We start from the raw sequence: 21,051 nt of genomic DNA, 5'->3' as shown, positions 1-21,051 counted from the left end.
TGTGAGTACTGTGTACTTTGGGAACAGCTATTCTGAGGCCATTCTAAACAAGACTTAAGAAAACATCCTTGCTACTCCTCTTTCTTACCTTTCCCTTCCAGCATCCTTAGACAATGTCATAAAGAAAACCAGTCACCAAGGCACAAGCAATTTTGTCTGCAGTTACATTCCTTATACCTCGGTGTTTCAGGGTCTGTTTTGGTTTTAACTCTTTACACTCTATCTCTCTTTGTTCATCTAATTTTGCTCAACTTTGTAGTTAAATCAGCAATAGTGGATTTTGATTGTCCTAACAAACTATATTGCATATACCTATACATACATATTCAGAAATCAATATGATAAAATACAATATAATATATGCATATTGATTTAAGATTTTATAAATGATATATATATATTTTTTTCATTTGGATAATTTAAAGGGATTATTTTATCTGTATTTGGCTTGGGATGGGACTTTGTGTTTCTTGTTAAACATTGAAATTGCAATTTGGAAGTCCCAAAGAGTTAGACCCATCATTTCCAAAGAGGAGGGCTGCTGACAACATTGGTTGGGGAACAGCTCCCATCATTTAGAAAATGTAGACTTCAAAATTTAGAGTAAATAAAAAAATCTCTATTTTTATGCTTTTAGTTTGAGAAAAGATAATGGAAAACTTTGTGATTAATGTGCCTGAGACAACTTTTCAGATTGCTGTGCAGTTTGATGAGTGTCAGTATTTGCCCATGTACGTTATGAGAATCGGAGAGAGTTGCCTCAATGGAGGAAACAAAACCTAAGTATCCCGAGTTTCCTCCCGTGTTCCAACTGGGGAATTCTTTAAACCTGCTTCTAAGAGGCATATACTATTATGTTACCCATTGGACATAGTGGTGATAGGAATAGCTTCGATTTTATTGTCTTCTGGCAACAGAACAGATAAACTGGATACGGAATTGAATACTTTCAGAGAATTGTTAAATTTACAGACATATGCTCAAAAACTGATAGTTTTGTGTCTAATGCTAGCATAATGGCCTCATTTTTTTTGTTTTGGCTCCTCCCATATTTGGCTCCCTATCATCTTTAAGTCCCATCTTTAAGTCTGTATTAAAGAAGAGGCATGTGGCCATAAATACCTGCCTAGTAAAGTCGTTATGAAAATAATGCTAACAACCTGTTCCATATATTCAAATATGCTCTGCTCAACAATACAAACACTATATAAATATAGTCTGAAAATGCACCAGTCATTACTACTAGGAATGAAATAGCATAATATGTCAAAACCGTCTCACATTAAAGTCTAAGTTATGACACAGTTAATTAGTGATCATTGGTTTTACCACTAATAATACCGGTGCACATCTTTTTATAGGGAATCGGACACATGATAGAATCATGATAGTGCTTCTGAAGGCTTGTTCTATAATCTGCCAGGCTTCCGTAGTCAGTGTTCTTGGATTACTTTATGACGCCACTTAAAGATGTAGTATATTCTCACGCGTAGTTTAAAGAAGAAAACCCTCTTTTAACTTGCCCCTGACATTTTCTATAAACAGAGTCACCTGACAGAACTTCTAGCAAAATAGCTTTATGAGGCTGCATTCAGAGCTTCCAAAAGATAGGAAAGCGTTGAGCATCAGAAGGCAGTTGGAGGAATCTGCACACGAACAGTGAATGGGACTGTGAGCCAGCTGGAGTCGTGACCAGACATCCAGCAGAATTCCATCTGGACCGGGCACAGGAACTCCTCTGCAGTCTGGGCACCAGGAAGCGTTCCCTGGTTTCTTCCTAGTCTGGTTCTCTGGCTGTCACCTCTCTCCTCTGACCAACAGTCTGTTCCATATTTGACCTGCTCTGATTTCTGGCTCTGACTCCTGGATGTGGCCTTGTTGCCATGACTACCAGTCCAGGGTTTTGACTCAGCTTGGCTTCTGCTTGCAGTTTCTGATCACACACAGCCGGGTGCTCAGTTTCTAGTTTTGGCTCCACGTATCAGTATTTTCCGCTGGCTCTAGCCCCTTAACGTCCTTAGTCTCACCCTTTGATTTCTGATGTCTAAGTCCAAGGTCTCAGAAACATGTCTGAAGGAGACACTATTCTAGTATCTCACAACAACATAGAAATTAGAGTTCCGATTTTCCATTTATTTATTCTTGTGTGAATGACACAAGCATTAGTCTAAATAAATATGCTTCAGTTGGAAAATCACATCCAACATAAATAATGGGAAACCATTTGTACAAGGACAGTCGTAGGCTTTCAATGCCGAGGCGCCCATTACACTCTGCAACTTCTTCTGTTTCTTCCACAACAAAGACTGCAAAACACAAAGCCACAGAAATCCAGGGGTGATCAAAATGATACGCGGCAGGAACTCGTACGACGCCCTTTGGCATTGCCATGGCTCCTGATGAATTAATAGACTTTGGACAGAAAAACTGAGATTTTAAGTGTAACTAACAGGATGAGAAAACAAGGAGAAAGGTGTTGAATTATCAGCTTATCAAGAGTCATCAAGAAAGTGGTTAGATATCCATTCTCTCTCTCTCTCTCTCTCTCTCTCTCTCTCTCTCTCTCTCTCTCTCTCTCTCTCTCTGTGTGTGTGTGTGTGTGTGTTATCCACAAAAAGATCCAAAAATTTGTGAATGAGCTACATTATGGAGGCATGAACAAGACAAATTTACCCATCACTTGGAAGAGTTCCATTTTGATGGTTTTGAAGAGAGATTTAAAGTGGATATTGAAAGTACGGGAGGGAGCTTTTACAAATATTGAGGATAAGAACACCCGATAAAAGTAATAAATAGTTAATATGGGAGAGATGGAGAGGAGAAAAGAATGCACAGAGTAGACATGTTTGAAGATAAAATATTTACAGAACGCCTGCCTCTGAGAACTCATCATCATTCTAGGGTTAACTAACTGAATCAGAACTAAAAGGAAATCTTTCTTGAAGTCTTAGAGGGATTTGATCATCAAGAACTTTGTTCCCAAACTTAGTAGTGAATCACAGACACTGGAACAGATTCCAAATTCTTATTCATGTTTAGCAATAGCACATGGGCTGTTTCTTTTTTAATTTTTAAAAATTGTGGACACAGCGGTGAGCCACTAGTAAAGGAACTAGAAGTTGCTGAGTGTAGGAAACTGCATTTATTAATAGCTACTAATACAGTTTCTACCTATGTTATTTTTATGCTATGCTAATGAAAAACCAAATAAAACCAATGCCTTATTTCTCCCTATCTTGACACAGGTACGAGGATGAACTCTAAACACAACAATTAATACATGCGTGCACACATTATTTAGAAGGAAATTTCAGTAGAACAAGTCTTGAGCGTAATTAGTTCCCTTTTCTGATTTGTTAATGGATTATGCTTGGTTTATGATTATAGAGGTATGCTATGTAATTCTATGTGGCTGACGGGCCAGTGAACCCCATCCCACAGTTGTCAGCCTGGATGGCTTCAGTATGTCCTGCTAGCAGAATTATAGTTGAAAGTCTGTGGTTCTTTTTTTATCTTGCTCCAAGCTCCATGGTGCTCAGCCAACCAAGGAGCTCCAATTGCCTTCAGAGATGACTCTCCACTCGAATGAGCACTGTGGGGTGTAGAGTTAGACGAGAGTCTGGCCTCAAGTAAGAAGATTTAACATATGCCTCTTTTTAGATCAGATCCTATCTAAACAGGAGTTTCTGAAATCTTAAAGCATGTGTACAATTCTCATTTCCAATAGTACATAACCCAGAGTGAACTTTATACATAAAAGAGACAATATAGAAATGTAAGGATCGTTAATAGGGTGAATAGGTCAGATTACTTGCACGTAAATTAAACAGTCATAAAATGATTCTTTTAAAAATGGAATTAGCATTAGAGAAGATAGCCCACTCTCTTATGTTAGCGAAGGTGGTTCCATGTTTGTTGAAATTTCAGTGTTTATTCCTTCAGTTTCTGGGTGTCACTCACTACCAAAAATGATAATATATTCTCTATTTCCCCAAGGCCTTCTAAGGCAGTATTAATTCAGTGGCATTTTTCTCTTATGCTGTCAGATTCTGACCAGATTTTTTTCTCATGACATTTGGAAGGATCCTGCTGTCTTCTGAGCTGCAAAGTAATATCCGAAGAAGTTTCTTTTATTTATTTATGTTTTTATTTGTTGCTTTTGATAAACATGCACCTTTTTTAATGTAACTTTTTAATTTCCTGAGACATCAACTTTTTAGTAGCATAAGTGAAACGTATTAGAAATTATGAAATATAACAAAAAATGACACTTGGTACAATAACCTATTTAGGGACGAGACATTTTTCTTCTATGGTTATGTTCCTGTGCAATCTTTAGGCTATTATTCTCCTATCAGAAAACTAATTTTCATTGTTACGAAAATTGAAAAAGATGACATTAATTTTTCAGGTATCACTACAAATACAGCGTAGCTGTATTTTTAAATTTAACCTCTAAGTAAATACTTGTACTCTAGGGTTCAACTATAGTCTAGAATGAAACTATTGCTTTTCAAAATTGAATCTGCTGGTAATCATCTTTCTCATAGTTAAAGCTCACACAAATGCCCAAATATTACGAAACTAAAGCATGAATATCTGACCTCCTTGTTTTCTTCTATTTGCCACGGAATAGTTTTTATACAAAGATCAAACTAGACCACATACGAAGCTGATCTTCAGCCTATTGGTCTTTTCTTATCACTTCTTCAAGTTTCTCCTCGGTCTGACCATTGTAAATCCTCTGGATATGCCACTGTGCAGTATATCAGACCATCATGATGACCACACTAATTTCCTGAATGAAAATGGGACGAAACTATTTTAAGATTGACTTGAATTATAAAATCCAAAAGACAGTACATGTTAGCTATTTTCAAAAGTATTAGAACCCAGAACTATGTGATTCGGTGTATAAAACAATCGCAAATGTCTTTCCCCCAAAGATGTTACACTCCTCACTGTACGAAGCTTTGAAGTTTGTCAGAGATGCAGTCCGCAGGGAAGCTTTGTCTCTCAGTGTCCATTTATGCACCAATGCGTGTGCTTATTTGGATTATATTAAAACTAACTGTATCTGCATGTGAAGAAAACTGCGAACAAGTTTTATCACTCTTTTTTTCCCTAATGTTTCCATTTCAGTTGGCAGCCAATTATGGCCTATGACTTGGCTCAACCATGCTTTCATGGTCTAACCCAAATAAACAAGGGCAAACCTCAGGGGAGCTCTCAGTGGTAAGCAATTTTAATTAGCAAATGATCCTGAAGATGCACATTCAAAACAAAATATTACTCAGCAAACAATATTGGTGCCGCCAGGAAAGGTTGTGTTCACAGCTTGTGAAAGTGCAGGGAGCTTTAGGGAAGAGCTGGTGAGGGGTAATGAGAAGTGTCACTTAAAGTTAGTTCCTGGATCTAAGATCAAAGTGAAGGACACTCATCCTCCTGACACAAGCACTCAAATCAAAGTGTCAGGCTTCAGAGTTATCTCAATTCCACAGTTTCTAAGAGGAAAAGAAAAAAAAGATTCACTTGGAGTGAATTATTTCTCTAAGAAATAAGATTCTTCATCTGTAAATACTCAGTCATTAAAGGAAATGGAAAATGGGCATGATTGGGATGAAACAATGATTGTATCATCAAAAAGGATCACTGATGGAAATTTTATTTTCAGTCCTGAGTTCACCTGCCTGAATTTTGATTCACCTTTCCTTATATCCTCACTATTAGTTTAAATCATTCATTTCTTTTTTTTATTTTACATTTCTTTGGTCATTTATAGTTCTCTACTAATATCACATTGAGCATAATAGATTACTAAGTGTATTTCTGGCAAACACACCTGAAATATTTGCTCAGAAACACTTTGTAAGAGTAACTCCACCTAGGTGTAAGAACAAAGGGACAATATCACACAGTCTCTCCTGTCCTGGTGTAACAGAATACCTGAGACAGGATAACTTATTAACAAAGCAAGAGAGAGAGAGAAAGAGAGATTTATGTCTTAACATATCTGAAGGCTGGGAAGTCCAAGATCAAAAGGCTCATGGTAAGAGGTTTCTTGCTGGGCCATCCCATGGTGAAAGGCAGAAGGGCAGGAGAGCTCAACACAGCACAAGAGGTTTAACAAATTCCTGTCATTCCTTATAATCATTAATTCATTCATGACAGTGGAGCCCACATGCCTTACACTCCTTGACAGTCCTCAATTCCCAGTATGGCTGCAGTGAAGAATAAATTTTGTTACATTCTTTTCGTGTTCACTGTCAAGAAACTTCAGACATTAGACAAGAATTATCATTTTTTTCAAATAAGTTTTTCACATGAATGCGTTGAATATTTGATGTTGAGCATAACAGATAGATTAGTAACTATAATCAGGTAGTTAAGCCCATTATCCAAAGGCTAATATCCACCTTACACTGTCTTCTTAGATCACCTTGCATAAATGTTGACTCAGAAATTACCTCAGGAGAAGTGTCAAAAAATCAAAGTCTTAGCTCATGTGCTATAAATAGACAAGACAACTCTTTCTCTATATGTAGTAAACATTCACATACAATAAACATCCTCTCTCTTTCCCATGGAAACCTCACTGTTCTGTAATGTTCTCTTTGTTCAGTATTCTCATATAATTTAAGCCTCAATGAATGGTGATTCATTTAATTGTATGCTGTGGTGTTATGGTGTTGAGTAACCATGTTTCCAATTCACAAAGAAATGCTAAGTGACTAGGTTGGAGCATAGGATTCACCTGGCTAAAAGTCTAACAGATATTTAAATATTTGTGTTTAGAAAGTATATTTAGGATCCACCAACAAGCAACATTTTGGCATCCTGAGTAGTGTACTATGAACTGGATAGTTATTTATTGTACTCGTGTTTTTTTTTTTTTTTGTTTGTTTTTTTTTGAGACTTGCCTAGTCACTATTTCTACATAACACTATAACAAAATCCATATACACTGTCCACATCAGCTCTCCCACCTTTGTGAAAAGACACACTGCACTTTAGTCCTTGAATAGTTGCAATTAGGCTGAGAACAGAAAAGAGATACAGGAAGAGCACAGAGGGGTCAAAGGTGGTGCAGAAGCAACAATGGAAGTAGATTTAAAAAAAAACAAAGAAAAAATAGGGAAATGAAGCAGTATTGATGTACCTTAAAACTAATGGAGAAAATAAAGACATTCTACCAAACAGTCAAACCTCTTTCTTGACAAAGATAGTAATAAATACGAGAATAGAGGGAGAACCTGCAAACAACTGCACGTGATTATCAGTGTTGCTAAAAGCCTGCTCTCAAAGTTGTTTTTCTACAGTGGAGCCATGCTCCCCCATAAAGTACAAAATGCAAACTTATTATTGGGTTTGGCAGGTCTGACTGCGTTGTGCCTTGTTTTGGATGGTCAGTGTATGTAGAACGCAAGCCACTGGGACTAAAAGTCTATGACTTGATCAATAGCTATTGAACACTGTCTTAATATCAGGAATATATTTAACAGCAAAACAAACATGAGCCTGTGAAGGTAGTGCTTTAACAAATATTAGAAAAGTATGCAACATGTCATTGCACAAACCATTTATCATCTACATTTTTAGGTTGTACAATTTTTGTTATTTTCTACATTATTGATGATTTTAATTTCATTGCTTTGTAAACGTAGAGTCTGCAAGCTTATAACAACAAAAAAAATGACTTGGGACCCAGAAAATTGGTAGTACAAATTAGAGCTTCTGATTTGTTACTGAAACCTGAGTGTAATACCTCCTTTGCTATAAAGAGATTTAATATTACAATAATTTTTATGAATATGACATTAAAGATAAGATTGATAGTGAATTGAGAAGAAACTAGTATTTTTCTAAATGTTATTACGAATATTTTTGGTTATTAGTATACTAGTGTTTTGCCAGAATAGTGAAGCCACAGATTTTAAAAGTAAATAGCATCGTTATTTAAACAAACATTAAGTAAGTATACTGGTAAATTACAACATAATGCTTTCTGGTCATGTTGTTTATATGGCATATCCCGAGTCAAGATTGTATGTATACATTTTCAAGAATATGCTATGAATAAACAAATAGCTATTTAACTCAGTTTCATGAGACTTAATGATTTAGGCATTTTAAGTGTGAAAGTAATTCATGTTAATGATATAGAAAAAATATAAGAATGATTACTATACATATACACATTCATGTATGCATTGGGGATGAGCAAGAACATAAAAATTAAATTAACCAATAAACGATAATGGCTAAATATCACCTTAGGATAGCTTATTCTGTAGTATAAGCAATGGTCTGTAACCAATGAATAAATAATCTTTAAATACTAAATGTACCTCATAAGCTAAACTAAATGTGTTTTTATTTCAACCATGGAAATTGAAATAAATATTGGAAGAAATACATAGACATTAAGTATATATTAAAGCAATAGTGGTTTGTTTCTTGTGTTCCTCATTACTTTTAAGTGAGAAAAAGTTTATTTCTAATTGTATCGTGTGCTATTGGTACCATTCAAACAATTTACAGAATGTGCTCTTCGTTGTTAGTATATGATGGCCAATAATGAGAACAAACTCAAGCCATCGAAAAGAAAGTAATGAAATCTCTCCAAGTGGAGGATTCTTGATCGGTTTCCTTTTTTTATGGAATGTCTCCATTAGGATTGTTATTGTTGTAGTAAAACATCATCATAAAAAGCAATTTGGGAAGGGTTTATTTCTGCTTATAGTTCATAGTCCATCATGAAGAGGAATCTGAGCAGGAATTTAAGTCAGAATCCTAGAGGTAGGATTGAAAAAGAAACCATGGAGGAATGCTATTTCCTGGCTTGATCCTCATGGCTTGCTTAGCCTGTCTTCTTGTACCATTCAGGACCATCAACTATAGTTTGGACCCTCCCAAATCAATACATAATTAAGGAAAAGCACTTTAGAATTGCCCACAGGCCAATGCTGTGGGGGCATTTTCTCAATGGATACTCCTTCATCCCATACTTGTTTATCTTTGATAAAGTCAAAACCTGCCAACACATGTAACAGTTGGAATGTTGATCATCAAGTTTATAAGTAGCATCACACTAGACAAGCATTTCATACAAAATAATGATACTTAGTGGTCAAAACTTGCCATTAAGTGTACCACTCGTTTCCTACCTCCACCAACATGACCAGTTATTTTAACACACATTTCAAGGGTTCTCAGGATATAATTCGCATGAACACACCCTTATGTGTATACATACCACATGTATACTGGACTATAAAGGGACTTTTGAGTTACTAGATTTCAAATTTTCACTAGAATGTTGCAGGGTGATAAAAAATTGTGTAAAGTCACTTTGGGGTCAGAAATAGCATGAATGTTATTCTGGTAAATTTACCCCTGTGATGTAATTTGGGTCACCAAGGGCTCCGTGGTGCCTGCCAGTCTCTTTTTTGTTCTCCCTTTGGCATCCTTCCTGAAATGCTTGAGATCCCAGCTTTGAGGGAATCCCTTAAGACTGAGTGACTTTGCGAGCCCGTGGCCAGATGCCAGGTGTGCCTTCCTTTCATTTGTATTAGCCCTTCACAGGAAAACAACAGATGTTGTGGTGGCTCAGGGAGAGCTGTTTACACAAGGAGAAGCTAAAGGAGAGTTCATTGAAATCTGAAGTGATACACACAGGGGACCTCAGTCTTCCAGAACTTGTTTGGAACTGAGATAGAACAGAAACTTGAGTAACTTGTGTGTCGCATTTTTAGATTCATTGATCTCTATCTACGTTATTCTGAACCCTGAGGCATCTTAATGAATTCTAAAATGGATTGCCTTGTAGTCCAGGCAAACAAGTATAATTCAATTGCACACAGGGTTTTGCTTGAGGAAGCTCATAGCTGAGGCGCTCTGCTCTTGATTTTGTTCTCGCTCTGACTTGCTCTTCAACTGGAAAGGCTAGTTCTGCTTTGTAGTATTCTTCAAATATTCAAATGTTTTTGTTTCTCTGAATTCAGGCATAAAAAATCAGTAGCAAGGATCTTGGAAATCTCTCAGCAAATGATCAGATCTGCTATTTACTGGGTTCCTTCTGGTCCAAGAACTTTCAACAGTGAACATAATGATCATTAAAAATTACACTTGTAATTTTATATATATTCCCCCATTTTTTGCCCTAATAAGCTATGAATTAATAATTCTAAAAGTATTCATTCTTCGAAGCTCTATTCAAAGAGGATGTGGGGGGATATGAAAATTGCCCTACCAATGTTCTTGAAGACTGTATGTGACATTAAATGAATGAAAAACATACCCGGCAATGACTTCTGTGGTATAAGACTGACATTAAGACAGGTATTAAAGGGAGAAAAAAATTCATTAGCTTTCAGAGGAAATCGGTAGAGCTCATGTTTTTCTTTAGGAGAGAACAAAGTGCCTAACCAAATTTGTTTTTCAAAGAGTATCCCAAACGCAAGGAGCAGGGGGCATTTCTAATTATAATGTAATCTCAGACTCCTGTGATTGTGTGTTAACTCTACTGAATATGGAAATTTGAAGTCTTCTCCTTTAATTAACTCAATTCACCAGCTTTGGGATGGACAGGCTCCTCACTGCTAAGCTTTAGTAGTACTGTGTGAAGACAGTAGGTCAGCACGGGCCTTCACTACTGTGCTTCTGTGCACTACTGCCTTTGTTCAATAACAGGTCCCAGCAAGGAAACAGCCTGCTGATAAGCACTTTGCATTGATTTTTTTACTGTTTTCTTCTTTTCTCTCCCCTTTAAAAACCTTTCATTTGTTTTGCCAACATGCCTGCATTTTTGGCACACCTGCTTTCTTCCTTAGACAGTGTTAGTTCTCTCAGAATCAATTGCGAGCAGCTTGCAACCAAATGCCTGATTAAAAAGTTAGCAGACCTTGAGTGCAATTACTTCAGCTCTATAGCACTCAGGCATTAAACCCGGTGTTAATTGTTTCCCATTTTTGTAACGATCCTTATAATAGGATAAAAACAGAAGAGATCATTTCTTCCAGTTAAAGCAGCAGAAAATGAAGACATTCATTCTGATTAATCATTGTAATATGAAATTAAATGCAATTAGGAGTAAATACATTTGAGAATGTTTTTGGATTCTAGCAGAAGCCACATCAGCTCCGGTCTGTCAAAATATCTATAAATTATTATTTCAGCAAATTGTAATCTATGAAAATGCTTTATGTAAGAAATAACCATTATAATGAATTTTAGAATTTTGGTATTGTTCCTGAGATCTATTTTCTCTAAGGCTTGTCATAGATGTATATTAACAATGTATTGTTTATGTCTTAAATATCTTCTATACTGTAAGTTTCAGAGTCAATTTGCTAAATATTCTAAGAAAGTAATAGTCTATAGAGTCAAGAAACATGCATGAAAATAATATTCTAACAATAATCTCATTGTTGAAAACAATCCTTGAAATTGAATCACATGAAGGAAGGAGGAGATGAAGTTCTACCTCTAGTTGTCTCACTGCTAACAATCCTACCCCTGGATGGGGAGTAAATGACAACTGATAGCTGCTAAAAGAGAGACCTCCTCTTCCTCCTCCTCCCCCTCCTCCTATCTTCCTCCTTCTCCTCCTCCTTCTCCTCTTCCTCTTCCTTCTCCTCCTCCTCCTCCTCCTTCTCTTCCTCTTCCTCCTCCTCCTTCTCCTCTTCTCCTCTTCCTCTTCTTCATTTTTTTTTTGCTTTTGACTTTATTTTGTGGTTTATTAGTAGACCTTGATATTTTTTAATTGGATATTTCTATTTACATTTCAAATCTTATCCCCCTTTCCCAGTTTCCCATACATAAATTCCCTATCCCATGCCTCCTCTCCCTTCTTCTATGAGGATGTATATGAGGGTGTTTTGTTGTACTTTTGGGGTTGCAAACCTCGTCAGCTCCTTCAATCCTTTCTCTAACTCCTCCAGTGGGGATCCTGTTCTCCATTAAATGGTTGGCTGCAAGCATCTGCCTCTGTATTTGTCATTCTCTGGAAGAGTCTCTCAGGAGACAGGTATATCATGTTCCTATCAGCATGCATGTTTGGCATCAGCAATATTGTCTGGGTTAGGTGGCTGTATGTGTATGGGCTGGATCCACAGGTGGGCCTTTCCTTCAGTCCCTGCTCCACTCTGTCTCTGTATCTCCTATTCATATTTTTGTTCTCCCTTCTAAGAAGGACTGAAACATCCGCACTTTGGTCATCCTTCTTGAGCTTCAAGTGGTCTGTGGATTGTATAATTGGGTAATCTGAGCTTTTAGGCTAATATCCACCAGTGAATGCATACCATGTGTGTGTCTGGTGGTTTCTTTAATTTGTTTGTTTTTGTTTTTGTTGTTGTTATTGTTATTGAGTTACCTCACTCAGGATGATATTTTCTAATTCCACCCATTTGTCTATGAATTTCATTTCATGAAGTCATTGTTTTTAATAACTAAGTAGTATTCTATTGGGTAAATGTACCACATTTTCTATATCCATTCTTCTCTTAAGTGACACCTAGTTCTTTCCAGCTTCTGGCTATTATAAATTAGATTGCTATGAGCATAGTGGAGCATGTGTCCTGCCTACATGTTGTAACATGTTTTGGGTAAATGCCCAGGAGTGGGTCCTCAGGTAGTAAGTAGCACATCTTTTCAGAGGAACCTCCATACTGATTTCCAGAGTGGTTGTACCAGCTTATAATCCCACCAACAATGGAACAGTGTTCCTCTTTCTCCATATCATTACCAGCATCTTTAGTCAGCTGAGTTTTTTATCTTAGCCATTCTGACTGGTGTGAGGTAGATACTCAGGGTTGTTTTGATTTCCTTTTCCCTGATGACTTAGGGTGTTGAACATTTCTTTAGGTACTTCTCAGCCACTTGATATTCCTCAGCTGAGAATTCTTTGTTTAGCTCTGATCCCAATTTTTAATAGGGTTACAGAGACTGTAATCTAACTTCTTCAATTCTTTGTATATATTGGATATTACCCCTCTACTGGATATAGGAGTGGTAAAGATCTTTTCCCAATATGTTGGTTGCCATTTCTTCTTAATGACAGTGTACTTTGCATAACAGAAACCTTGAAATTTTATGAAGTCCCACTTGTCGAATCTTGATCTTAGATCATAAGCCATTGGTCCTCTGCTCAGGAAAATTTCCCTAGTGCCCATGTACTCAAGGTTCTTCTCCACTTTTTCTTCTATTACTTTGAGTGTATCTGGTTTTATGGGAAGGTCCTTGATTCACTTGGATTTAAATTTTGAACAGTGCAATAAAAATGGATCAATTTGCATTCTTCTGCATGCTGACCTCCAGTTGAACCAGCACCAATAGTTGAAAATGCTATCTTTTTTCTACTGGATGGTTTTAGCTCCTTTGTCAAAGATCAAGGGAACATAGGTGTGTGGCATCATTTCTGGGTCTTCAGTTCTATTCCATTGATCTACCTGCCTGTCTCTGCACCAATACCATACACTTTTTTTAATCACTATTGCTCTGTAATACAGTTTGAGGTCAGGGATGGTGATTCCCCCAGAAGTTCTTTTATTGTTGAACATAGTTTTCACTTTCCTGGGTTTTTTTGTTATTCCAAAAGAATTTGCGAATTTCTCTTTTGTACTCTGTGAAGTATTGAGTTTAAATTTTGATGGGGAGTGCATTGAATTATAGATTGCTTTTGGCAAAAGGGTCATTTTTACAATATTAATCCCACCAATCCATGAGAATGGGAGATCTTTCCATCTTCTGAGATCTTCTTCAATTACTTTCTTCAGAGACTTGAAGTTCTTGTCATACAGATCTTTCACTTGCTTGGTTAAAGTCACACCGAGGTGTTTTTATATTATTTGTGACTATTGTGAAGAGTGTCATTTCCCTAATTTGTTTATCAGCCTGTTTATCCTTTGAGTAGAGGAAGGCTACTGATTTGTTTGAGTTTATTTATGGCCAGTCACTTCGTTGAAGTTTTTTGAATATCATGTTTAGGAGTTCTGTGGTGGAACTTTTGGGGTCACTTAAGTGTACGATCATATCATCTGCAAATAGTGATATTTTGACTTCTTCCTTTCTAATTTGTACCCCTTTGACCTCTTTCATTGTCTGATTGGCTAGGACTTCAAGTACTATATTGAATAGATGGGGAGAGAGTGGGCAGTCTTGTCTAGTCCCTGATTTTAGTGGAATTTCTTCAAGTTTCTCTCCATTTAGTTTTATGTTGGCTACTGGTTACATGCATATTGCTTTTACTATGTTAATCTTCTTTTCATACAGCCTCTGATAGATAAACAGTGCTCCAGTGAAAGACCACAAATCCAAGAATGAACAGGCAGCATGAACTAGAATTCATGTTTCAGAAAAATCTATAGCTCTGTGAATACTGTGGATAGAGAAGGATGGTAGATCTCAGGGGGAGTTAAAAGAGGGGTTTTATAAGATCAAGGCACATTTATTCAAAACATGAATAAAATTTAATAATAATTTTTCATGTGAGAATAACTTTTTTTCTAGTTCACAATCTGTATATTTTTAGTCTACTTTATTTTGTCCTTGATCAAGAAATGAAGCCCATCATCTGTCACAGTTTACCCATTGAGCTGAAACTTCTGGTCCCAATTTTCTTCATGTATGATTTTATAATAATTAAGGTACAATAAACACAAGCTGTCAACTTTCATAGGATATCTTAGAGGAAACCTCAAGTATCATTATTAAGCACCTGGAATTATTAATCACAAAAGGCAAAGACCACTACATGGCTTATATTTACATTTATTCAAGTAGATACAGAAAAATATATTTTTGCAATGAATTATGAACAATTAGCATTATTTATTGTAACAATCCAGTGCAAACTTGGTAGTCATACATTATTGGCCATTTTCTTTATTTGAAGAGTTTTCTAGACAGCTTGAATATCAAGTGTTAAGTTTGGTGGTACTTGAAGTTTCTCCTTCATAGCTTCAACTACATGTGTAATTACTTGTTCCATTTCATTTAACTTCCTGGACGAAAGCCTATGAGTGGAATGACTGCTCCTCAGTATCATAAAGAGTCCCTGAGAGAAAGCGGGTTAATGTTTTTGTTCAGAAACTGAATAAAAACTCTAGAAAAGCTCTTGACTTATCCTGAACCCTCTTCTCTTGTCCAGGCATGAAAGAAACACATATACCACAAGATGAAGTTTTGGACAACACTTAACACACACACACACACACAAACACTCACTCACACTCACACACACACACACTCACACACACTCACACACACGAAGTTATTGGAGCAGGTAATAGAAAATGAACAATACCTATATATCAGAGGTAGTTTAGAGCGAGATCTGAAAGGAACCTTTTCCATGTTTAAAAGCTCCACAATAGTTTTGAAGCCAAAACCCTTCAGCTTTAAAAGGTGTTTTATGGTTCCTTGAGAGTGAGATTCATTGGCATTAAGACTCTTTAACAAATCAATGATAAAATAAAGAAACAATCAAATGATGTTCTTACACACTTAAAAGCAGCATCTTTTATAAGAAGTTAGAGATTATAGTGAGTTAGACAGTGCTAGGCCATCCTTTTGGTTTTGTTATCTGTGCCTGCGGTTGGAGAGGCTCAGACAGGTTCTGTAGCTGGGATCTGATGCCCAACAGATGATAGCTTCAAGGAAGCAGCTGACCCTGATGCACTTCCAAGGTGACAAGATGTAGGAGAGATATTGATCCTGATCATGGATAGTCACATGTGTGTGTATGTATACATGCACAAACTTGTATGATAGTTTTATTACATGCTTGTGTATGTTTAAAAGTAAGCATGCATGTATATATCTATATGTATATGTATACATGTAAATATGTACATATATATAATCTTTTTGAAATGTATAAGATGAAGTAAGTAGAAACACTTCATAAAATAAGGACATAAAGGAAAAAGATTTAGTACTTAGCTATATTCTGTACTTAGCTGTTAAGAGCTTAGGTGAGTGTAACATTAATTAAAATTATGAAGTACATAATTTTGAATCAGAGTAAAGCACATTTGTTATCAAAGAAAGAGATATTAGTAGATTGATGTAGATAAAACACTCAGTAATTATATAGTTGATAACAGTGTTCAGTCAACTTGGCCATCTTATTCAGTTAGTACTAGTAGACTTGTTTAAAGCTAACTCCAATATGTGCTCCTAGGGAGTGTCCTATGACCATGATGCATTTTTCTATACATTTTTGGTGCACATTTCTATGCTTAGACTCACTAATACTTAGCATTATACTGGATATCTCTACAGTATTCAGTGGAAACCATTTATATGAGTTTGTAACCTTGGAGCAGGAAGCTGTACAATGTAGTCCATAATTGTTATGGGCTGCACAACTTTGGTTCCTAAAATACATGGAGTATGTTTGAATGAGGATGAGCTACCTAGTGACAAGTTTTTATTTTGCATTATTATGATCATGTAACTCATGACTTTATATTAAAAACCATTCTAATTCAGATTTTACAGACATTCTGCTGATAGAGTTTCAGAGATACCTGTCCAGGGAAGAATGAAAACTTAAATCATTTTCTCCTGGATATAATTGAGAACAGAGTAATGCAATTAGATGACAAATTAATGTAGAATTTTATAAAAAAATTATAAATTAGAACATAAATTACTAAAATGCGTATGAATCCTTAGTTGTAAGCATACTTCCTACTTCAGGAGTAATCTCTCTTTTATGACAAATTTCAAAGAAATTATATGTATAGGTATATGCAAAGATGGGGTTATAAGATCACATTATTGTGGTAAAAATACTATTTTTCTATCACAGTCTCTTAGGAACACTTACTGATTCACAGACATATTTGTTCAGTTATCACTCAAACGGCAGGTCTGTTGCAAATCTCATAGATTTCCATATCTATGAAAGTTCAGGACACAACTAGTATCCTCTGTGTGCTTTATCAGTCTATGAAGGCTGAGATGTGATGCTTTCCAGACCTTATGGTCTACGATCTGTTCCCGGAAAGGTAACTCCTTCATTCCCAAAGTGCCGTCATATCTCTTCTTCCGTCTGTCAGACTAAGACAGGGACTAGATCCGAATTCCTTTCTGATATGTATAACATGGCTATCCATCTTCATGCAGATAAATCTGAACTATATCCGTAAAAGAAAAAACGATCAATTTAAGTCTAAAAGGAAGGTAAATGGGTTTGAGGGCTTAAAATGTTTTAGTTAAGAAAATAAGAACAAGAATGTTCAAACATGACAGATTCGTGCAAGCAGAAGTTTTTTGAAATGCAGATAGTTGTGCAAATATAGAATTAGGGTTCTGTGTTAGATTTAACACAGAATAACAAGAAACATTTATGTAAAAATAATATGGAACATTTTGTTATTAACATATAAATATACAAATACATATATGTTCAGTAGAACTGATTGAGTATACACAGAAAAGCATTACCGTATTATAGATTATTTGAGAGTGGATAGAAGTATCCTTTATTTTTAGTACAAGTCTATGTGATTCTTTTCCTTCCATAATATAGTTCCTCAAGCTGTGATGATCCTCAACCATAAAATTAACTTCATTGTTACTTGATTACTGTAATTTTACTATTGTTATGAATCATAATATAAAAATATTATGTCGAAATAGTCTAAACCAATCCCGGTGAAAAGGTCACAAGACTGCAAAGGCATGGAGACCCATGGGTTGAAAACTGCTGCTTTGGTGAATTCTTCCATAAATTCTTTTCCTGAACAGTTTCAACCACAACTAGCAGAAAACAATTAAAGAATATTTTTGCAATTTTATAAATATTGTACCTTAAAGTTTTATATATATATATTATATATATATATATGTGTGTGTGTGTGTGTGTGTGTGTGTGTATGTGTGTGTGTGTGTGTGTGTGTGTGTGTGTATGGACACCGCTGGGCTGGTAATCCTTAGTTCTATAAGAAGGCAGGGTGAACAAGCCATGTGGAGCAAATCAGCTAGCCGTGCAGCTTCATGACTGGCTGGTTCTACATGGAAAATCTTCTAAACATTGCCCCCCTCCCCCACAGCTTGATATTATCAAGGTATTTCTCACTCAAGATTTCCTCCTCTCAAATGGCTATATTTGGTGTCACAATGATATAGTTTTATCCAGCACACACACACACACACACAAACACACACGCACACACGCACACACGTATGTATACATATATAGATGTTTATATGTAACACACATATAAACCTCAATATGTGTGTGTGGGTCTACAACATCCAATATGCTTTTTTTAGTGCTGCTTACAGAGTATGAGTAACCAGTAGTAGATGTTATTTATAAGGCCACGTCCAGCTTATTAATTCTACAGTATGAAAGAAAATCTCTTTCTCTTCACTGACTATCTTACCAAATTAGAAATCCACAGGGAGACATGAAATCTAAGTGTCCTAACCAGGCTTTGGCTCTTGTGTTCTTTCTGTGTTCTCTTATACTATATTTCCTTAGTACTGAGGAGAGGGACTGGTTATACTAGTTAAAGATGATCACTCAACAGTCACCTGTTCTCAGCACTGTGAGAAGTAATTAGTCTCAGTTACCATGACCCATTGCCAGAAGAAAGTTTTCTCTGACCAAACTGACAACAATACTAATTTTGGTGGGTGTAGGTGTATATTAAGCACAACAACAACTGGAATTTCCTAGGATCCGTGACTTCAAATATTAAGTCAATAAAACAGGGTTATAACCGGAATATAACAAGGTGAATAATTGGAAATAATTTGTTTACCAACATGGTAGCCTTGACTTTATTGATCCAGTGAATACATAATATAGTGTCTGTCATACTTTAAACAAATATGTATTTATAATTGCTTACTACACTAATTCAATTGAAAAAAGATGATCTAAGCATCTAACATGTACATACATCTATCATATACATCATTAACATATACATATTGTCCACAATATATATCAAGAATCCAAATTCTGGAGATACTGATTCTAAATGGCAGACTGAACAGATTTTATGCATAGGTAAAATTATGCAACATTATTTATGATGAATTATAACTCTCAATGCTAGAGAAATATAGAAGACATATCTATTCATAATTTTTGTTTCTCAAACTCAAGTGGATTCATGATTTATTCTACTGTCTTCAAATGCATTTTTGAAGTGTTTGTATCTTTACCTCCTGTATCATTGCTTCTTCATTTAGAGAACAGTCTTTGTGAGCAATCTCTCTTCTAACAAATTTTACAAATATTATAAATAAATATATTTACATAATTTTCCTCTTTTCTTTCTTCCCTCAATCACCATCCACTCGTTTTCAAATTGATGGCCTTTTTTCCATATATATATATATATATATATATATATATACACACACACACACACACACACACACACACACACACACACACACACACAACATGCCAAGAGTCTTTTGTTCTGTGTGTATTATATGGTCTTATCACTTAGTATTTGATAACCAATTAGAGGAATCCTCCCTGAGATTTTAATTCTCCCTCTAAGTAGTCATTAGTTGCCTATAGTTTCTTATCTTGTGAAGATGCATCTGTGCTATTTCTCCCTTTCCACATTTACATGTTCACTGATATAGTCTTTGTTTGGCTCTAGTTGAAACAGAGATTTCTAGAGACATGGTTTCCCAGCATTCTTCCTGGTTCTCTGGTTATTATCAACTTTCAGATCTCTCTTCCATGAGGTTTCCTGAATCTTTAGTGAAAGATTTGTACTGTATGTGTGTATCTACTGGGTCCATGCTTCCTATAATTTTTTGATCTCTGCACTGTGCCCAGTTGTCTTTTTGTGATGTTGTTCATATGCCGTGCGATGAAGCTTCTATCATGAGGACTGAGAGCTACACTTATCTTTGTTATAAAGATAATGTGGCAGAATATAAGAACTACATTTCTTTTCCTGAGTACTGTTCATTATTTTACAAACTCAACTTAAATTTAAAGAAGGTTTTACATACAGAAAATCTCAACACATGTTTGAATTCTGTACTTATGTTCAGGGAAACAAATTATCCCCAGTCCACAAATAACTGAGATTGGAGACTCAGTAATGTTTTCAAAGGGAAGATTAAAAAGCCACAGGGCAAGAAGCGATTATCGCTGAGATGTAGGAGTGATTTTGTTTCAAATATCAGGCTCAAAGTCACAGCGATGTCTGCAGTAATCGTAGGATTTTTTTTCTTTTTAAATGAAGTCCAGCTACTTAGATTGTTTAGAACAAAGACTATTCAACCCAAGAGAAAAGATGTAAGATCTTATTCATGTGTATTCCAACTAGCTCATTGTCTCTGTTTTCTGAAGATCATTATAAGGGCTCTGATTCTAGAAGAGTTGTGGATATGATTTATTTTACACAGTACAGGAGGCCAAAAACATAATTCCTCTATTTTATAGAATATCTGTATTTTATATCAAACCTGTTAATATTTACTAACCATTTCAAAAGTATTTATATAATATTTCCAATTCAGAACGTTATTGTTCAATATGTATTTTGGAAACTTTGCTGTAGAAGTTTTCTCAGATTTCCACAATTTTACCTTCTTGTGAAGTCTGTAGCCATTCATCTGATCCTATTCAACCTTCAGCGTCACTGCTAAATTTATGATCCAAAAAGAACATTCCTCCATACACACTGAAAGAAGATTGAGGTTGATCTTTATTTAAGCACCAAAAGCTATGAATTTAGAAGAGGACTACCCTTGAAAGTCTCCTTTGTTCATAACTACAGTTAATGCTACCTATCCTTAAAGAATTGGGGACATCAATTTTATAATGATGCCCAAATATAATTTTAATGCCCAATTTTATTATTGTAACATTCACAGTGTACATTATTGTTGTTCTCAAGAACAAACCCACCAACAGCCATATATTTTAAATATTTCACACAAAAATAGTGTTTGGGGAAAGGGATCATCTGTAAAGTACCTGCTAAGAAAGCACATGGATATGAGTTTGAAGTCACAGAAACCATACAAAGAGCCAGGTATAGTTATGGTGGTGGT

The 21,051-nt window shown here is 35.8% G+C and overlaps 1 protein-coding gene and 1 long non-coding RNA gene across 15 annotated transcripts in view; both read left to right on the top strand.

The window, feature by feature from the left end:
• LOC120097141 (uncharacterized) overlaps positions 1-19,431 on the top strand; it is a 49,755-nt gene extending 30,324 nt beyond the window's left edge. The window contains exon 2 of the long non-coding RNA XR_005494384.2: positions 1,546-19,431. This is a non-coding gene — a long non-coding RNA (uncharacterized LOC120097141). The remainder of the gene's footprint in view (positions 1-1,545) is intronic.
• Pcdh9 (protocadherin 9) overlaps positions 1-21,051 on the top strand; it is an 898,173-nt gene that overhangs the window by 549,190 nt on the left and 327,932 nt on the right. The gene's annotated exons all lie outside the window — the stretch shown is intronic.

Source organism: Rattus norvegicus, chromosome 15 (assembly GCF_036323735.1).
Source record: "Rattus norvegicus strain BN/NHsdMcwi chromosome 15, GRCr8, whole genome shotgun sequence".
NCBI classification, from domain to species: domain Eukaryota; kingdom Metazoa; phylum Chordata; class Mammalia; order Rodentia; family Muridae; genus Rattus; species Rattus norvegicus.
The sequence above is the reverse complement of the archived record's forward strand: the minus strand, read 5'-3'. Positions and strand labels throughout refer to the sequence as shown.